Raw genomic sequence first — 19,340 nt, forward strand, 5'->3', positions numbered from 1 at the left:
AGACCTACAGATCTATAAGCCTTACGTCCTTTCTACTCAAAACTATGGAACGTATTGTGGACACCATGACAAAGAGTGTGACATCCAGCGAACTTCTCGAATACAAACAACATGCCTATGTCAAGGGAAGATCGGTGGAGACTGCCCTACACGAGTTTGTGCATAAAATAGAGGAATCCTCCGATGCCAAGGCGTACACATTGACGTTATACATTAAGATCGAGGGGCCTTTTAACAATATGCGGACCGACACACTGATCTAATCTTTAGACCAGTTACGATTGGAAGTGTCACATTCTGGAGATTATCGAATCAGTATATACTATATAGCAGCTATATCCAAATATAATCCGATCTTGATCATAATCTGTATAGATTTCGCGAGGATTCGAAATTTCAGAAAAATAGAGTAATAAATGCATCTTTTATGGGCACAAGATCGAGAGATTGGTATCTACAACAGCTTTATACAAATAAAGACCGATTTGGACTTTATTATGCACGGATGTCGAGGGGCATAATAGAACTTGGTGTGCCAAATTTCAATTAAATTAGGTAATAAGCGCGTCTTTTACAGGCCCACAACCTTAAATCGGGAGATGGGTACAATAAAGTCCGAATTAGACCATATTCGGCACGGACGTCGAGGGAACTAACATAACACTGTACTACATTTCAGATAAATCGGGTAATAAATGAGCCTATATTAAGATATAGTCCAATCCTAAATACTAGGCGCTTATATTGGTGTTCTTAACACTATGCGAAGTTTCAGCAAAACGCATCCTTCGGTGGCGGATATAATAAGATGCAGATTGGAAGAAATAAAGGACAAAACTCTGTCATATGTTTATCGAAAAACAACATTACGAAAGGTGTAAGCCCACGATAATCGCAAACTGTCCCTGCTGATGAAACAAATGTCCCTGCTGATGAGTATCATCTTTTGGCTTTGATAAAGCTCGCTCGTAAAGGATCTGTAGCTGAAAGTTCTTATATCAGAGAAATGCAAAGGCGTTAGATCGAGATTTTTAGCTATTTTTGAAACCTTTGGTTTAATTACAGATGGATTATAATGGTTAAGATGGCCGTGGACCTGGAATTTCTTTAGTTCATTGAGCTGATCTGAGGGTCTCGTTTGTGTATTCTGTATACAGACCTAATTCTAATGATCAGTATCCTCCATCATGTCCTATCCATTATATTTTAATAAGATCACAATGTCCCTGCACGGGCGCCACTGTAGTGATGTCTTTTGACTGAAATAGAGTTCATAGGGAAAGGTTGCGACACTGGAATTTATTATGTCTGAGACATTCCTTTAGTTCTTTAGGCAGCTCTGAGGGTCTGGTTTGTGTATCCTCTTTCATGTCCTATCCACTATATTTTAATAACTTCACAATGTCCCTGCACGGGCGCCTGACTAAAATAAAGTTCGTAGAAAAAGGTTTCGACTGCTGGAATTTTTTATATATGAGACATATCAAGACATCGACGTCAGAATGAGATTTTAAGGGTATTTTTATTAGCTTCAGGTTAATTGACAGAGGGATAGTAATGGTACAGGGGGCCATGGCCTTGTATTCCTAAGGGTGGACCTGGCGTTTCCGGTTGTGTGTTCTTTATTCTACAGACGTAGTTCTATTGATCATTATCTTCTTTTACATGGGATGAGGTTCGGGGGGGTTATGTAATATTCAGTTTTAATTAAAAGGAAATTGCCATGGAATTCTCTTGGGTAAACCTGGCTTACATGGGCGAGTGTGCTCTGGAGACTAGTTGCTCCAAAGACTTGAATGGTTTCGGGGTAAAGCTTGATCCGGCGGAGAACTGGTTAAGAGCGGAACTGGTTATCCACGAGAAGATGAATGCTCCAACAGGGACCTAACTTTGTTTTTATAATAGGAGCAGGTTACACCATCGCAGTATAATCGAGACGGCAATAGGAATCCTGGAAGAATGGAAGAAGATTCTGATCGTTTAACGAGTGCGAGGCACTACCGCCAGCGCCGTAGCCTAGGATTGTCGAAACTCTGGTTTTGCCATCTGGAAGTTAATGCTGCACGGATAGAACAAAGCTATAGGAGTTAAGGGGTCAGGGGGCCTACATTGGGAACCCAGGGACTGAGATCGGTTTCAATAGACAGACGGACGGATATAATTGCATCGCCTATGAATTTCACATACTTTAAAGGGTTGGAAATGGATAATTTAAAAATAAAAGAAGTAAAAGCGTGCTAAGTTCGGCCGGACCGAATCTTATACACTCTCCATGATGGACTGGCTTGAGGTATGTTCATTGTGACATGGGCCGGATTAATTTTCGCACCCTCTTTTTAACCTAACCTTATCTAACATAGGAAACCACACTTATCAAAACCCCTTAACTCTTTATTTTCTAATTTATTTGCAAAAACATTAAATTATGCATTCCCTTACTAATTGTACCAAATGTTTATCAACTAAATGCCTTACTGACACAATATAAACACCTTAGGCCATCAAAAGCAATTTTAAGTAAATAGCTATTCAAAAAAAGGCTACATATGTGGCTCGATGCCACAAACACTCGCATAAAAGTGAATAAAACATAACATTTTAAATATGGCCGCAATAAGCACATAATCACCATGTTGCAATTGTAGATCGCATTATGGCGGAAACTGTTGGGGTTGAAAATGAAACTTTTATTAACGCGGCAAAAAAAAGATGTCATTTTTTTGCGCTGTTCTTACAAAAAACACCATAAAAGAGAATCGTTTCCAATAAAAAATAGTTATGTTATGAACCTGGGAAAAACTTAGCTATAAGAGGGGTATTCCATGGAAAAAATACGATTTTGCCCAAATTTTGTTGCCATGGACAAAAATGTTATTCTGTAGAAAATTTTACCAAACAATTTTATTTCTTTGGAAATTTTTTTTCCAAAAATGTTATGTCTTTGGAAAATTTTTAATGTTTTATGTGCAGTCTGTGCAATGAGTGCAGTCTGATTCTAGTTTAAGCTCAATGATAAGGGGCCTCCTTTTTTTAGACGAGACCGAATGGCGTGCCGCAGAGCGTCACCTCTTTGTAGAGAAATGTTTACATGGCAAAGTACCTCAGAAATGTTGCCAGCATTAGAAGGGGGAAACCACCGCTGAAATTTTTTTTCTGATAATGCCGTCAGGATTCGAACCCAGGTGTTCAGAGTCACAGGCGGACATACAAACCTCTACTAACCAAACCGATCTCCCAATTATAGTTATTGAACCCCTAAAGGGCAGGGAGGCCACCGTAGGGCAGAGGTTAGCATGTCCGCCTATGACGCTGAACGCCTGGGTTCGAATCCTGGCGAGACTATCAGAAAAAAATTTTCAGCGGTGGTTTTCCCCTCCTAATGCTGGCAACATTTGTGAGGTACTATGCCATGTAAAACTTCTCGCCAAAGAGGTGTCGCACTGCGACACGCCGTTTAGACTCGCCAATAAAGAGGAGGCACCTTATCATTGAGCTTAAATTCGGACTGCACTCATTGATATGTGAGAAGTTTGCGCCTGTTCCTTAGTGGAATACTCATGGGCAAAATTTCCATTTGCAAAGGGCAGTTTGCCGCTGTTCCTTAATAGAATGTTTATTGACAAATTTGATTTTGCATTTAAAGCGCCCAGTGCTTATCAATATACGTGCCAAGTATGACTTAAATCGGTCTAAAACCTACTATAGCTCCCATATTAACTGATCTCACGATATTACTTCTTGAGGTCGCAAGTCTTATGCAATTTGGTTGAAATTTTGTATAATGGCATCTAATGTCTCCAACATCTAACCGTTTCGATTTACAACCTGATATAGCTCAAATAGCATAAAAATTCTTATCCGTTATCCTTTGTTTATCCCGACAAAGAACTTAACAAATTCGATCGATATGTAGGTTATAACAAATTCAACCTGGCCGAACATAGCACGTTTTTACTTGTTTTTATTTTCATACCTCAAAAAAAAGATGTGAGTGAAGATAAATTCCGAATTTAACTAGTGGAGACACAAACCACTGACTTAACAGTCCTCTGTTACTGCCATTAGCAGAGCACTGTTAAGGAACTTTGTAGGCAATTAATTAATAAAAAAAAGGATTTGTTCATAAAAAGGAAATTTCAAAACACAAAAAAACCAAAAAAAGATCTAGAAAATAATAAGGTGATCGAACATTAAAATTTAGTTCCCTCAATAACCGCAAGGCGTACTAACAAGATAAAGAAGATTGTAAAATTGATTGATCCACTGTGCACAAATGGAAAATAATAAGAAGATGAGACCGGTCTCAAATGAGAGCTAGGGAAGCCTAGTTTCTTATACATATGCACACATTTTCCAAATAATCGTCTAATTATCGAATTTTTCAAAAAAACTTGAAAAAATTCGCTACAAGACTTGAAAAATCTATTTTGCGTCAACCACTGTGCAAAAATGGAAAAAGTTGATACTTTGAAACCGGTATCAAATGACAGCTTATGAAGTCTAGTTTCTAATCCAAAAGGGCCTATATTCCAAATAATCGTCTAACTATCGAATTTTTCAAAAAAACTTGAAAAAATTCGCTACAAGACTTGAAAAATCTATTTTGCGTCAACCACTGTGCAAAAATGGAAAAAGTTGATACTTTGAAACCGGTGTCAAACGACAGCTTATGAAGTCTAGTTTCTAATCCAAAAGGGCCTATATTCCAAATAATCGTCTAACTATCGAATTTTTCAAAAAAAAACTTGAAAAAAATCGCTACAAGACCTCAAAAATCTATTTTGCGTCAACCACTGTGCAAAAATGGAAAAAGTTGATACTTTGAAACCGGTGTCAAACGACAGCTTATGAAGTCTAGTTTCTAATCCAAAAGGGCCTATATTCCAAATAATCGTCTAACTATAGAATTTTTCAAAAAAACTTGAAAAAAATCGCTACAAGACCTCAAAAATCTATTTTGCGTCAACCACTGTGCAAAAATGGAAAAAGTTGATACTTTGAAACCGGTCTCAAACGACAGCTTATGAAGTCTAGTTTCTAATCCAAAAGGGCCTATATTCCAAATAATCGTCTAACTATCGAATTTCTCAAAAAAACTAGAAAAAAATCGCTACAAGACCTCAAAAATCTATTTTGTGTGAACCACTGTGCAAAAATGGAAAAAGTTGATACTTTGAAACCGGTGTCAAACGACAGCTTATGAAGTCTAGTTTCTAATCCAAAAGGGCCTATATTCCAAATAATCGTCTAACTATCGAATTTTTCAAAAAAACTAGAAAAAAATCGCTACAAGACCTCAAAAATCTATTTTGCGTCAACCACTGTGCAAAAATGGAAAAAGTTGATACTTTGAAACCGGTGTCAAACGACAGCTTATGAAGTCTAGTTTCTAATCCAAAAGGGCCTATATTCCAAATAATCGTCTAACTATCGAATTTTTCAAAAAAACTAGAAAAAAATCGCTACAAGACCTCAAAAATCTATTTTGCGTCAACCACTGTGCAAAAATGGAAAAAGTTGATACTTTGAAACCGGTGTCAAACGACAGCTTATGAAGTCTAGTTTCTAATCCAAAAGGGCCTATATTCCAAATAATCGTCTAACTATAGAATTTTTCAAAAAAACTTGAAAAAAATCGCTACAAGACCTCAAAAATCTATTTTGCGTCAACCACTGTGCAAAAATGGAAAAAGTTGATACTTTGAAACCGGTGTCAAACGACAGCTTATGAAGTCGAGTTTCTAATCCAAAAGGGCCTATATTCCAAATAATCGTCTAACTATCGAATTTTTCAAAAAAACTAGAAAAAAATCGCTACAAGACCTCAAAAATCTATTTTGCGTCAACCACTGTGCAAAAATGGAAAAAGTTGATACTTTGAAACCGGTGTCAAACGACAGCTTATGAAGTCTAGTTTCTAATCCAAAAGGGCCTATATTCCAAATAATCGTCTAACTATCGAATTTTTCAAAAAAACTAGAAAAAAAATCGCTACAAGACCTCAAAAATCTATTTTGCGTCAACCACTGTGCAAAAATGGAAAAAGTTGATACTTTGAAACCGGTGTCAAACGACAGCTTATGAAGTCGAGTTTCTAATCCAAAAGGGCCTATATTCCAAATAATCGTCTAACTATCGAATTTTTCAAAAAAAACTTGAAAAAATTCGCTACAAGACTTGAAAAATCTATTTTGCGTCAACCACTGTGCAAAAATGGAAAAAGTTGATACTTTGAAACCGGTGTCAAACGACAGCTTATGAAGTCTAGTTTCTAATCCAAAAGGGCCTATATTCCAAATAATCGTCTAACTATCGAATTTTTCAAAAAAAAACTTGAAAAAAATCGCTACAAGACCTCAAAAATCTATTTTGCGTCAACCACTGTGCAAAAATGGAAAAAGTTGATACTTTGAAACCGGTGTCAAACGACAGCTTATGAAGTCGAGTTTCTAATCCAAAAGGGCCTATATTCCAAATAATCGTCTAACTATCGAATTTTTCAAAAAAAAACTTGAAAAAAATCGCTACAAGACCTCAAAAATCTATTTTGTGTGAACCACTGTGCAAAAATGGAAAAAGTTGATACTTTGAAACCGGTGTCAAACGACAGCTTATGAAGTCGAGTTTCTAATCCAAAAGGGCCTATATTCCAAATAATCGTCTAACTATCGAATTTTTCAAAAAAAAACTTGAAAAAAATCGCTACAAGACCTCAAAAATCTATTTTGCGTCAACCACTGTGCAAAAATGGAAAAAGTTGATACTTTGAAACCGGTGTCAAACGACAGCTTATGAAGTCTAGTTTCTAATCCAAAAGGGCCTATATTCCAAATAATCGTCTAACTATAGAATTTTTCAAAAAAACTTGAAAAAAATCGCTACAAGACCTCAAAAATCTATTTTGCGTCAACCACTGTGCAAAAATGGAAAAAGTTGATACTTTGAAACCGGTGTCAAACGACAGCTTATGAAGTCGAGTTTCTAATCCAAAAGGGCCTATATTCCAAATAATCGTCTAACTATCGAATTTTTCAAAAAAAAACTTGAAAAAAATCGCTACAAGACCTCAAAAATCTATTTTGTGTGAACCACTGTGCAAAAATGGAAAAAGTTGATACTTTGAAACCGGTGTCAAACGACAGCTTATGAAGTCGAGTTTCTAATCCAAAAGGGCCTATATTCCAAATAATCGTCTAACTATCGAATTTTTCAAAAAAATTAGAAAAAAATCGCTACAAGACCTCAAAAATCTATTTTGTGTGAACCACTGTGCAAAAATGGAAAAAGTTGATACTTTGAAACCGGTGTCAAACGACAGCTTATGAAGTCTAGTTTCTAATCCAAAAGGGCCTATATTCCAAATAATCGTCTAACTATCGAATTTTTCAAAAAAACTAGAAAAAATTCGCTACAAGACTTGAAAAATCTATTTTGCGTCAACCACTGTGCAAAAATGGAAAAAGTTGATACTTTGAAACCGGTGTCAAACGACAGCTTATGAAGTCTAGTTTCTAATCCAAAAGGGCCTATATTCCAAATCATCGTCTAACTATCGAATTTTTGAGAAAAACTTGAAAAAAATCGCTACAAGTTTTTTTGAAAAATTCGATAGTTAGACGATTATTTGGAATATAGGCCCTTTTGGATTAGAAACTGGACTTCATAAGCTGTAGTTTGACACCGGTTTCAAAGTATCAACTTTTTCCATTTTTGCACAGTGGTTGACGCAAAATAGATTTTTGAGGTCTTGTAGCGATTTTTTTCAAGTTTTTTTGAAAAATTCTATAGTTAGACGATTATTTGGAATATAGGCCCTTTTGGATTAGAAACTAGACTTCATAAGCTGTCGTTTGACACCGGTTTCAAAGTATCAACTTTTTCCATTTTTGCACAGTGGTTCACACAAAATAGATTTTTGAGGTCTTGTAGCGATTTTTTTCTAGTTTTTTTGAAAAATTCTATAGTTAGACGATTATTTGGAATATAGGCCCTTTTGGATTAGAAACTAGACTTCATAAGCTGTCGTTTGACACCGGTTTCAAAGTATCAACTTTTTCCATTTTTGCACAGTGGTTGACGCAAAATAGATTTTTGAGGTCTTGTAGCGATTTTTTTTAAGTTTTTTTGAAAAATTCGATAGTTAGACGATTATTTGGAATATAGGCCCTTTTGGATTAGAAACTAGACTTCATAAGCTGTAGTTTGACACCGGTTTCAAAGTATCAACTTTTTCCATTTTTGCACAGTGGTTGACGCAAAATAGATTTTTCAAGTCTTGTAGCGAATTTTTTGAAGTTTTTTTGAAAAATTCGATAGTTAGACGATTATTTGGAATATAGGCCCTTTTGGATTAGAAACTAGACTTCATAAGCTGTCGTTTGACACCGGTTTCAAAGTATCAACTTTTTCCATTTTTGCACAGTGGTTCACACAAAATAGATTTTTGAGGTCTTGTAGCGATTTTTTTCTAGTTTTTTTGAGAAATTCTATAGTTAGACGATTATTTGGAATATAGGCCCTTTTGGATTAGAAACTAGACTTCATAAGCTGTCGTTTGAGACCGGTTTCAAAGTATCAACTTTTTCCATTTTTGCACAGTGGTTCACACAAAATAGATTTTTGAGGTCTTGTAGCGATTTTTTTCAAGTTTTTTTTTGAAAAATTCGATAGTTAGACGATTATTTGGAATATAGGCCCTTTTGGATTAGAAACTAGACTTCATAAGCTGTCGTTTGACACCGGTTTCAAAGTATCAACTTTTTCCATTTTTGCACAGTGGTTGACGCAAAATAGATTTTTGAGGTCTTGTAGCGATTTTTTTCTAGTTTTTTTGAAAAATTCGATAGTTAGACGATTATTTGGAATATAGGCCCTTTTGGATTAGAAACTAGACTTCATAAGCTGTCGTTTGAGACCGGTTTCAAAGTATCAACTTTTTCCATTTTTGCACAGTGGTTGACGCAAAATAGATTTTTGAAGTCTTGTAGCGAATTTTTTCAAGTTTTTTTGAAAAATTCTATAGTTAGACGATTATTTGGAATATAGGCCCTTTTGGATTAGAAACTCGACTTCATAAGCTGTCGTTTGACACCGGTTTCAAAGTATCAACTTTTTCCATTTTTGCACAGTGGTTCACACAAAATAGATTTTTGAGGTCTTGTAGCGATTTTTTTCTAATTTTTTTGAAAAATTCGATAGTTAGACGATTATTTGGAATATAGGCCCTTTTGGATTAGAAACTCGAATTCATAAGCTGTCGTTTGACACCGGTTTCAAAGTATCAACTTTTTCCATTTTTGCACAGTGGTTGACGCAAAATAGATTTTTGAGGTCTTGTAGCGATTTTTTTCAAGTTTTTTTTTGAAAAATTCGATAGTTAGACGATTATTTGGAATATAGGCCCTTTTGGATTAGAAACTAGACTTCATAAGCTGTCGTTTGACACCGGTTTCAAAGTATCAACTTTTTCCATTTTTGCACAGTGGTTGACGCAAAATAGATTTTTCAAGTCTTGTAGCGAATTTTTTCAAGTTTTTTTGAAAAATTCGATAGTTAGACGATTATTTGGAATATAGGCCCTTTTGGATTAGAAACTCGACTTCATAAGCTGTCGTTTGACACCTGTTTCAAAGTATCAACTTTTTCCATTTTTGCACAGTGGTTCACACAAAATAGATTTTTGAGGTCTTGTAGCGATTTTTTTCAAGTTTTTTTTTGAAAAATTCGATAGTTAGACGATTATTTGGAATATAGGCCCTTTTGGATTAGAAACTAGACTTCATAAGCTGTCGTTTGACACCGGTTTCAAAGTATCAACTTTTTCCATTTTTGCACAGTGGTTCACACAAAATAGATTTTTGAGGTCTTGTAGCGATTTTTTTCAAGTTTTTTTTTGAAAAATTCGATAGTTAGACGATTATTTGGAATATAGGCCCTTTTGGATTAGAAACTCGACTTCATAAGCTGTCGTTTGACACCGGTTTCAAAGTATCAACTTTTTCCATTTTTGCACAGTGGTTGACGCAAAATAGATTTTTGAGGTCTTGTAGCGATTTTTTTCAAGTTTTTTTGAAAAATTCTATAGTTAGACGATTATTTGGAATATAGGCCCTTTTGGATTAGAAACTAGACTTCATAAGCTGTCGTTTGACACCGGTTTCAAAGTATCAACTTTTTCCATTTTTGCACAGTGGTTGACGCAAAATAGATTTTTCAAGTCTTGTAGCGAATTTTTTCAAGTTTTTTTTGAAAAATTCGATAGTTAGACGATTATTTGGAATATAGGCCCTTTTGGATTAGAAACTCGACTTCATAAGCTGTCGTTTGACACCGGTTTCAAAGTATCAACTTTTTCCATTTTTGCACAGTGGTTGACGCAAAATAGATTTTTGAGGTCTTGTAGCGATTTTTTTCAAGTTTTTTTGAAAAATTCTATAGTTAGACGATTATTTGGAATATAGGCCCTTTTGGATTAGAAACTAGACTTCATAAGCTGTCGTTTGACACCGGTTTCAAAGTATCAACTTTTTCCATTTTTGCACAGTGGTTGACGCAAAATAGATTTTTCAAGTCTTGTAGCGAATTTTTTCAAGTTTTTTTTGAAAAATTCGATAGTTAGACGATTATTTGGAATATAGGCCCTTTTGGATTAGAAACTCGACTTCATAAGCTGTCGTTTGACACCGGTTTCAAAGTATCAACTTTTTCCATTTTTGCACAGTGGTTGACGCAAAATAGATTTTTGAGGTCTTGTAGCGATTTTTTTCAAGTTTTTTTGAAAAATTCTATAGTTAGACGATTATTTGGAATATAGGCCCTTTTGGATTAGAAGCTAGACTTCATAAGCTGTCGTTTGACACCGGTTTCAAAGTATCAACTTTTTCCATTTTTGCACAGTGGTTGACGCAAAATAGATTTTTGAGGTCTTGTAGCGATTTTTTTCTAGTTTTTTTGAAAAATTCGATAGTTAGACGATTATTTGGAATATAGGCCCTTTTGGATTAGAAACTAGACTTCATAAGCTGTCGTTTGACACCGGTTTCAAAGTATCAACTTTTTCCATTTTTGCACAGTGGTTGACGCAAAATAGATTTTTGAGGTCTTGTAGCGATTTTTTTCTAGTTTTTTTGAAAAATTCGATAGTTAGACCATTATTTGGAATATAGGCCCTTTTGGATTAGAAACTAGACTTCATAAGCTGTCGTTTGACACCGGTTTCAAAGTATCAACTTTTTCCATTTTTGCACAGTGGTTCACACAAAATAGATTTTTGAGGTCTTGTAGCGATTTTTTTCTAATTTTTTTGAAAAATTCGATAGTTAGACGATTATTTGGAATATAGGCCCTTTTGGATTAGAAACTCGACTTCATAAGCTGTCGTTTGACACCGGTTTCAAAGTATCAACTTTTTCCATTTTTGCACAGTGGTTCACACAAAATAGATTTTTGAGGTCTTGTAGCGATTTTTTTCAAGTTTTTTTTTGAAAAATTCGATAGTTAGACGATTATTTGGAATATAGGCCCTTTTGGATTAGAAACTCGACTTCATAAGCTGTCGTTTGACACCGGTTTCAAAGTATCAACTTTTTCCATTTTTGCACAGTGGTTGACGCAAAATAGATTTTTGAGGTCTTGTAGCGATTTTTTTCAAGTTTTTTTGAAAAATTCTATAGTTAGACGATTATTTGGAATATAGGCCCTTTTGGATTAGAAACTAGACTTCATAAGCTGTCGTTTGACACCGGTTTCAAAGTATCAACTTTTTCCATTTTTGCACAGTGGTTGACGCAAAATAGATTTTTGAGGTCTTGTAGCGATTTTTTTCAAGTTTTTTTTTGAAAAATTCGATAGTTAGACGATTATTTGGAATATAGGCCCTTTTGGATTAGAAACTAGACTTCATAAGCTGTCGTTTGACACCGGTTTCAAAGTATCAACTTTTTCCATTTTTGCACAGTGGTTGACGCAAAATAGATTTTTCAAGTCTTGTAGCGAATTTTTTCAAGTTTTTTTGAAAAATTCGATAGTTAGACGATTATTTGGAATATAGGCCCTTTTGGATTAGAAACTAGACTTCATAAGCTGTCATTTGACATCGGTTTCAAAGTATCAACTTTTTCCATTTTTGCACAGTGGTTCACGCAAAATAGATTTTTGAGGTCTTGTAGCGATTTTTTCAAGTTTTTTTGAAAAATTCGATAGTTAGACGATTATTTGGAAAATATGTGCATATGTATAAGAAACTAGGCTTCCCTAGCTCTCATTTGAGACCGGTCTCATCGCCTTACTATTTTCCATTTGTGCACAGTGGATCAATCAATTTTACAATCTTCTTTATCTTGTTAGTACGTCTTGCGGTTATTGAGGGAACTAAATTTTAATGTTCGATCACCTTATTATTTTCTAGATCTTTTTTTGGTTTTTTTGTGTTTTGAAATTTCCTTTTTATGAACAAATCCTTTTTTTTATTAATTAATTGCCTACAAAGTTCCTTAACAGTGCTCTGCTAATGGCAGTAACAGAGGACTGTTAAGTCAGTGGTTTGTGTCTCCACTAGTTAAATTCGGAATTTATCTTCACTCACATAAAAAAAAGTAGTTTTTCCCAAACTGCATAAATTATGGTGTAATGCCTCATATGTGCCTAAATAACAAACGTTCGTATTTTGCCCATTAAAAGTTATATACATAGCTCTTAACTAAGAGTGGTAATGGCTCGAGACCAAAACTGGCAGGAATATAGCATCCAAAAACATTCAACTATGGTTCTGCACTAAAAACTTCCACACATACAAACATACGTATACAGTAGCAAAGAATCACCGCTATAATGTGTCCTACTGCGTGTTTGTGAGTGTGTAAGCTCCAAGGTCGTGACAGTATCGGAAAGCTAAAATGGGAACACTATAATAACCGACCAAAACAGGCAACCACAGATGCAGTCATGCGAAACTTGCAAATACAAATAACGTACAATTAACAACGAAAACATCATCATCACCAACATAGTCAGAAGCATCCCCTCCATCTCTACCAATAGCTAGCAGCAGCATTATCGATGTTACTAGTAGTTGTGGCAGTGTGGCAGCATTGGAGTAATTTCTGACATCAGCAATCACCATCAACCCACATCTCGCATCATCATCAGCATTACCATTACCATAAAATTTAATTGAAAATGCAATTGGTGTCAGTGAGAGTAGCGATAGCAATATCCTGAAAGCCCGCTTAGAGGCATTTGTGGTATGAAAAGTCAAAAACGACACAGTTTTGTAAAATTTCCTTTAACTAACAATTTATGAAAGTATTAAGCAAAAAAACATAAAATCTTGTTATAAAAAAAATTTACAAAAATTAAAATGTAAAAATTTTTTTAACTAACTTCATTTAAAAAAAAAACTTTTGCAGTAGCGATCATATTTAGACAGAAAGAATTAAAATTAGTTTTCATGAAGATAAAATTGTTAGGAGGATGTTCTATAATCTCATTGATTTATGAAACACCAATGAGCCGCCATTTAATTTCAGTAACACTTATTTTCACATATTTTATGAAGTGAGGGGTCTAGATAGTTGTGGTCTTTTGGGACGGGGATCTCATTATAAGCCATAAAAGACGCAATTTGAAGTCGTCTGAATTAAATACAGTGTCGGAATTTCCAGTGTCGGATTTATGTTTAGGCTCCTTCTTGTAGCCGAGTCCGAACGGCGTGCCGCAGTTCGACACCTCTTCGGGGAGAACATACATAACCCCGCTGAAAATTTTTTTTCTGATATTCTCGCCAGGATTCGAACCCAGGCGTTCAGCGTCATAAGCAGACATGCTAACCTCTGCGCTACGACGGTAAAGTACGTGTACAATATTCAGTACAGTTGCAGAAGGGCTTGATACAACTTATTGATTCAAGTTTCAGCAAAATCTGTTAATAATTACGCCTATTATGGGTTCAAGAACTTAAAACGAGATTGGTATATACGTACATATGGCAGCTATATCCAAATATAGTCCGATCTAGGTCATGCTTGAAAAATTGTCGGCGATCTTAACATATCTCATTATGCCAAATTTAAGCAAAATAAGTAAATGAATGGGTCATTATCGGGCAATTATAACGGTATAAGGCCTTCAATCAGTAGATCGGTCTAGATCGATTTCGATATCTAACAAGGATAAATTCTTAGGAGTGATCTTGGACAGGAACTGAATAAGAAGTATTCAGCAGAATACTGAAAAGGATTTCCGATGTTGAGCAGTATGTATACGGGCCGTAGGCACGAAATGGGGCCTGAATTCAAGGATAGTCCAATGGCCTTACGGGAGCATGACTTATGCCTCAGTAGTTTGGTAAACAGCGATGGAGGACAGAACATATTTTCATGGCATGGGTGGGGCAATGATCACCACGCCTAATTGGGAACTGGACAATATTCCCCATATCCAATTTAAAGACGTACAAATGAAGTATGAGGCAGCCACTGCGGCTACGAGACAAAAGGCGATGAGAGAATGGATAGAAGCAGGTCATATCATCGCGAGGTAGTCGAGGCGACGATAGTAAAACTGGATGGACTGGAAAAGATTTTAGATAGGAAGTCTGAGACGACACTAGAGGTCGAATGGGAGACTCTTCTGCCAGCGACACGAACTTGACGTGGATGGATCAAAGCAAAGGACAATGTGGATCTGGGTGTCAACATTGAGTACACAGGAACTGAGATCTATTTCCGATTCCCTGACCGTAACACGACCTGCGATCACAGAATGTGTGAGGTGGCATGGTATTAAAGTAAGAACGTCGAGTGTGAACATCTTTACGGACAGTAAACTGGCCATCAGAGCTTTAGCTTTAACTAACGGGACGGCAAAATCACGAACAGTTTTAAAATGTAAGAATCAGATTAAATCCTCATTTGAGGACAACACGATTCGCTTTGTTTTGTTGCCGGGCTACAGCGGTGTACAGGGCAGACGAATTGGCTGTAGGGGCCTGTGATCTGCCATCTTCCCAAAGAGGTGTCGCACTGCGGCCCGCCTTTTAGACTTAGCAACAAAAATAAGGCACCTTATCATTGAGCTTAGACTTGAAAAGGACAGCATTCATTGATATGTGAGAAGTTTGCCCCTGTCCCTTAATGGAATATTCATGGGGAATTTGCATTTGCATGAGCACACTAATGCAGAATAGACGCTGCAAGTGACAGCGGAAGATGATAAGACATTGGAACATATTCTATTGGGTTGCCCAAAAAGTAATTGCGGATTTTTCATATAGTCGGTGTTGACAAATTTTTTCACAGCTTGTGACTCTGTAATTGCATTCTTTCTTCTGTCAGTTATCAGCTGTTACTTTTAGCTTGCTTTAGAAAAAAAGTGTAAAAAAAGTATATTTGATTAAAGTTCATTCTAAGTTTTATTAAAAATGCATTTACCTTCTTTTAAAAAATCCGCAATTACTTTTTGGGCAACCCAATATTTCAATGCCCGGCTTTTGCAAATAAAAAAATTCGGCGCATGGCACCCCATGGAACATTTTCTATTTCAATGCCACGCTTTTGCAAATAAAAAAAAATCGGCATATGGGGTGCGTATACAATACCAGACTTGAATCAGTTTTGGGCATATAAGAGAAAACGATACGGTATTTTGTGAGCAGCAATGACATAGATTTCTTTGGGTATAATTTTCGGATTTAGAGCTCACAACCCGATTACAAGCTAAGGTTTATGTTTATTGTGGAATGGGCCGGACTAGAACTTAACATAACATTTATAATGTAACTTGAAATATTTGTATCTTCCCAATACTTTTGCCAAATGCTCTTCGTTGAATTTGAGATCGGTCACTGCCTTCGGTTATGCTCCGAAATTGATTTTGAGTTGGTTCTCCAAAAAAAATTTAATTTTTTTATCATTTAGAAATTTTTCTCTTCACAATATAACTTAAAATGTTTGTATCGACCTTATAATTTTTCCATATGTTCTGCTTTCCATTCACGCGTGCGTTAATCGTGCTGGTTAAGGGTGGTTAAAAATCCTTCTGTTAATGTTCTGTCAATCGAAAGTCTTAAAGTCCAACTGGAATAATAAAATTTGACAATTTCATCACGTTTTCCTAAAAAAAAATATTTTTTCTTATTTTCGACATTTTTTCTCCTCATAATATAACTTAAAATGTTTGTATCTCCCTCATTATTTTCCCATATGTGGTCACTTAGCGCTCAAGTATAAATTTAGCATTGGTTCCCGCCTTGAATAAAGTTTTACCATTGCGCAAACTAAAATAATTATATTTGTTAAAAAATGCATTCGATACTTTTTAAATAAATCTTTTACATGCAACACTAAATATCATATTGGTTATTTGAAATTTGATTATTCAGTTCTCCCTGTAACAAATTTGCTTTCATTTACAACATGATCGATTGTTTGACATGCTCTTGTTACAAATATTTCACAAAATTTTCCTCTTTCACTTCCCAAAACAATTTTGCACATCACCATGAAAATCCTGCCATAACCAACATGGACATGACACTTAAATATTGGTTTGCGAAAATGAAAAACATATTTAAACAAAATATCCAATTAAAACAGTTTTCGAGAAAATCAAAACAAACCCCATCAACCAAATGCTTTGACAAATTGTTTCTTTGTGTATATATGTTGTTGATTTCTAAAAACTGTTTCTATTTTAATTAACACAAATTTAACCACATTGTGTTGGCGCTCTGTATAACGTATTTTCAATGAATTTACATAAAATCCCCCAAAAATATACATAGCCAAAGTAAACATTACCAAAAAAAAGTGGCAAACTAACAAATACAAACATCTATGCCTTGGCTATGGTAAAACTGCCAAAAGGATATAGAACACCACAGGACATTCCACAACATTTGAGTAGGTAAGAATGTTCGCTTGCCTTCACTGAACGAAGTGAACTAATATGTACATGCAAAACTTGACTAAATTATCCGCGAAATGCCCGCAAGGGAATAGTTTGCAGAAGCAGTGAGCGAGCGAGGAACGATAAACTATGAAATGTTGAGGTCATACACAAAATAGCCAAGTTTTATAGTTTTTGGCATAATACATAACCAAATAATGAATAATTTTTCGTTTGTTATAGCCAATGAAAGACTAATTAATATGTATAAGTGAGTTTACAAAAACAAAGTAACGCTATATACTATTAACCACCTCATTAGTCATGAAAGTTTAGGGCCAATATGAAAAAAATTATATATTTTCTACATGCAAACAATATGGAAAACAAAAAATTGGTCTTTATTGGTAGTTTTTTGTATTGCTGGAGTCAAAATTAAACTTCTTCCCTCAAGAATACATATAAGAATATAGAATGCAATCAGACAAGCGCAGGAGTAATACCCTTACTAATCTTGAAAGAAATTAGTCTTTCCACACTAATCCCCACGAACTTTACTTGGAAGCAAAAAATTTTGAACTAAAGACCCTACACAGAAGAAAATGGGTTAAAGCCATATTGTTATGGTTTAAATGCCCATCTAGAGCTAAGAAACTTTTAGATGAAGTTATAACTCTGCCGCTCTAGAAGAACGCACTAAAACCTTTCAATATCTTCCCTACGGGAAATCGGAAAGGTCCCAACCCTATCACAGGATAGGTCCTCTGTTGACAGGGACCGGTCCCAGTTTCGTCCCCAGTTTCGTCCCCAGTTCTCGTCTCCTTACATGGAAAAAACCTATCACTTTTATAAAGTTTGTCGCTCGAGGTGACGAATTGCCACTATTCTAACACCGTAGAATAGGTCCTGGGACAGTTCGAAAAGGATTAGAAAACTTTGTAGGTATTTTTAAGTGAGAAAACATTAGTTAGCAAATATAATCAACGGATAAGCAATTTTAAACAATAATTAAGCGATTTTTAAAAAAATAATTAAGAATAATAAGTTGACATTTGAAACTTCTCATTTCAGTTATGTTCTGTAACAGGTACTTAATTCTCCAGTTTAGGACCGTTATATTTGGGGCAATTGACTACACATTTCCCCTAATTTGTATTCAAACGCCAATTAACACGCCCCAACTTATCATACTAATCCCATTTCAAACATGACTGCACTTTGTCCAGTCATCATTCAACTATTGCAAATGGTTATGTGTGCAGCACCAGCAGTTTGCTCCTGTTTGTTAATTTTTTTTTCCTCTGTGTGCTACGCAGTGATTTTCAGTTAATTTACATAATAAATGTCGGGCAGAGCAGTGAGAGACTGCTGTTTAAGAGCTTATATATTTGTATCCAACGGTAAAACTACCTCTACTACATGTGCTTTTTTCGCTCGTTGTTTGCCCGAGGTTTGCTGACGCAAGGGATTAATGAAGAGAAGCGCGCGAACGAGCGAAAATCCTGTTGATTCTAAAGAGTTAAGCTAACGGCAAAAGCCAGGACAAAATCTGATGATGGCATTATATAGTTTATAATTATTAATGTAAACAGTGTAGGTATGGGAGTAGTTCTCGTTAAACACCTTAAAAAAAGAATGCAATTAAAATTTAAATTGAATTTTAAATTTTATTGTAAAACGAGAAAGAAATTAAGACGAAATAGATTGTACATTGTAAAAATATCATAAGGAAAGGAGGCAATATTATGCAATTTTTAACTATTTATGTGAGCAACCGAAAATATTTTCTTGACTACCAAATGAGATTGGATGAGACCTCGGTCTTCACTGATGGCTCCAGGACGGAGTCAGGGACGTGACTGGGGGTTTACTCGGAGACACTCGACAGGGCACGTCGGTTTGATTGCCGGAGGATTGCACGATTTTTCAGACAGAGGTCTGTGCCATTACGTTGGACGCAAAGAAAATACGGAGTTCATGAACGATGAGATCGAAGTGCGTGACGGAATGATTTGGGGACCCTTAACGGGTTCCTGGTTCATCACATTATGTTGGCCTGAGTTCCGGGACCAGTCTTTTGCATACGTGCTGGTGATGTGGGAGTCTGCGGATGGTTGTCGGATTGCCAAGGCAATCTGGCCAGCTGTTGACCGGAGAAGGACAAGAGAGTTGCTGGCCCTCAATAAGACGTCACTGAGCACGATTACAGAAGTCATAGCCGGAGATTGTGCGATAGGCCACACGGCCGCGCACATGGGAGTCCCGCACAACGACTAATGTGGGCGATATCGTGGTGAGGATGACGAGGAGACGATCACATCTGCTCTGCTCATGTCCGGGTCTATAGGAGCATAGGTTTTTCAACAAGGGAAGTCGGTTCTTCTCCCTCCTCGGCGAATTGAAGAGGTGTCTCTGGAGAGTCTCCTCAGATATGTGGATAAGATGGGTTTGTTTCG

At 35.9% G+C, this 19,340-nt stretch overlaps 1 protein-coding gene across 1 annotated transcript in view; it reads left to right on the forward strand.

Annotated features, from left to right (window-relative positions):
• LOC106086336 (zinc finger CCCH domain-containing protein 13) overlaps nucleotides 1–19,340 on the forward strand; it is a 336,942-nt gene that overhangs the window by 301,501 nt on the left and 16,101 nt on the right. The gene's annotated exons all lie outside the window — the stretch shown is intronic.

This window comes from Stomoxys calcitrans, chromosome 4 (genome assembly GCF_963082655.1).
Source record: "Stomoxys calcitrans chromosome 4, idStoCalc2.1, whole genome shotgun sequence".
Taxonomy (NCBI): domain Eukaryota; kingdom Metazoa; phylum Arthropoda; class Insecta; order Diptera; family Muscidae; genus Stomoxys; species Stomoxys calcitrans.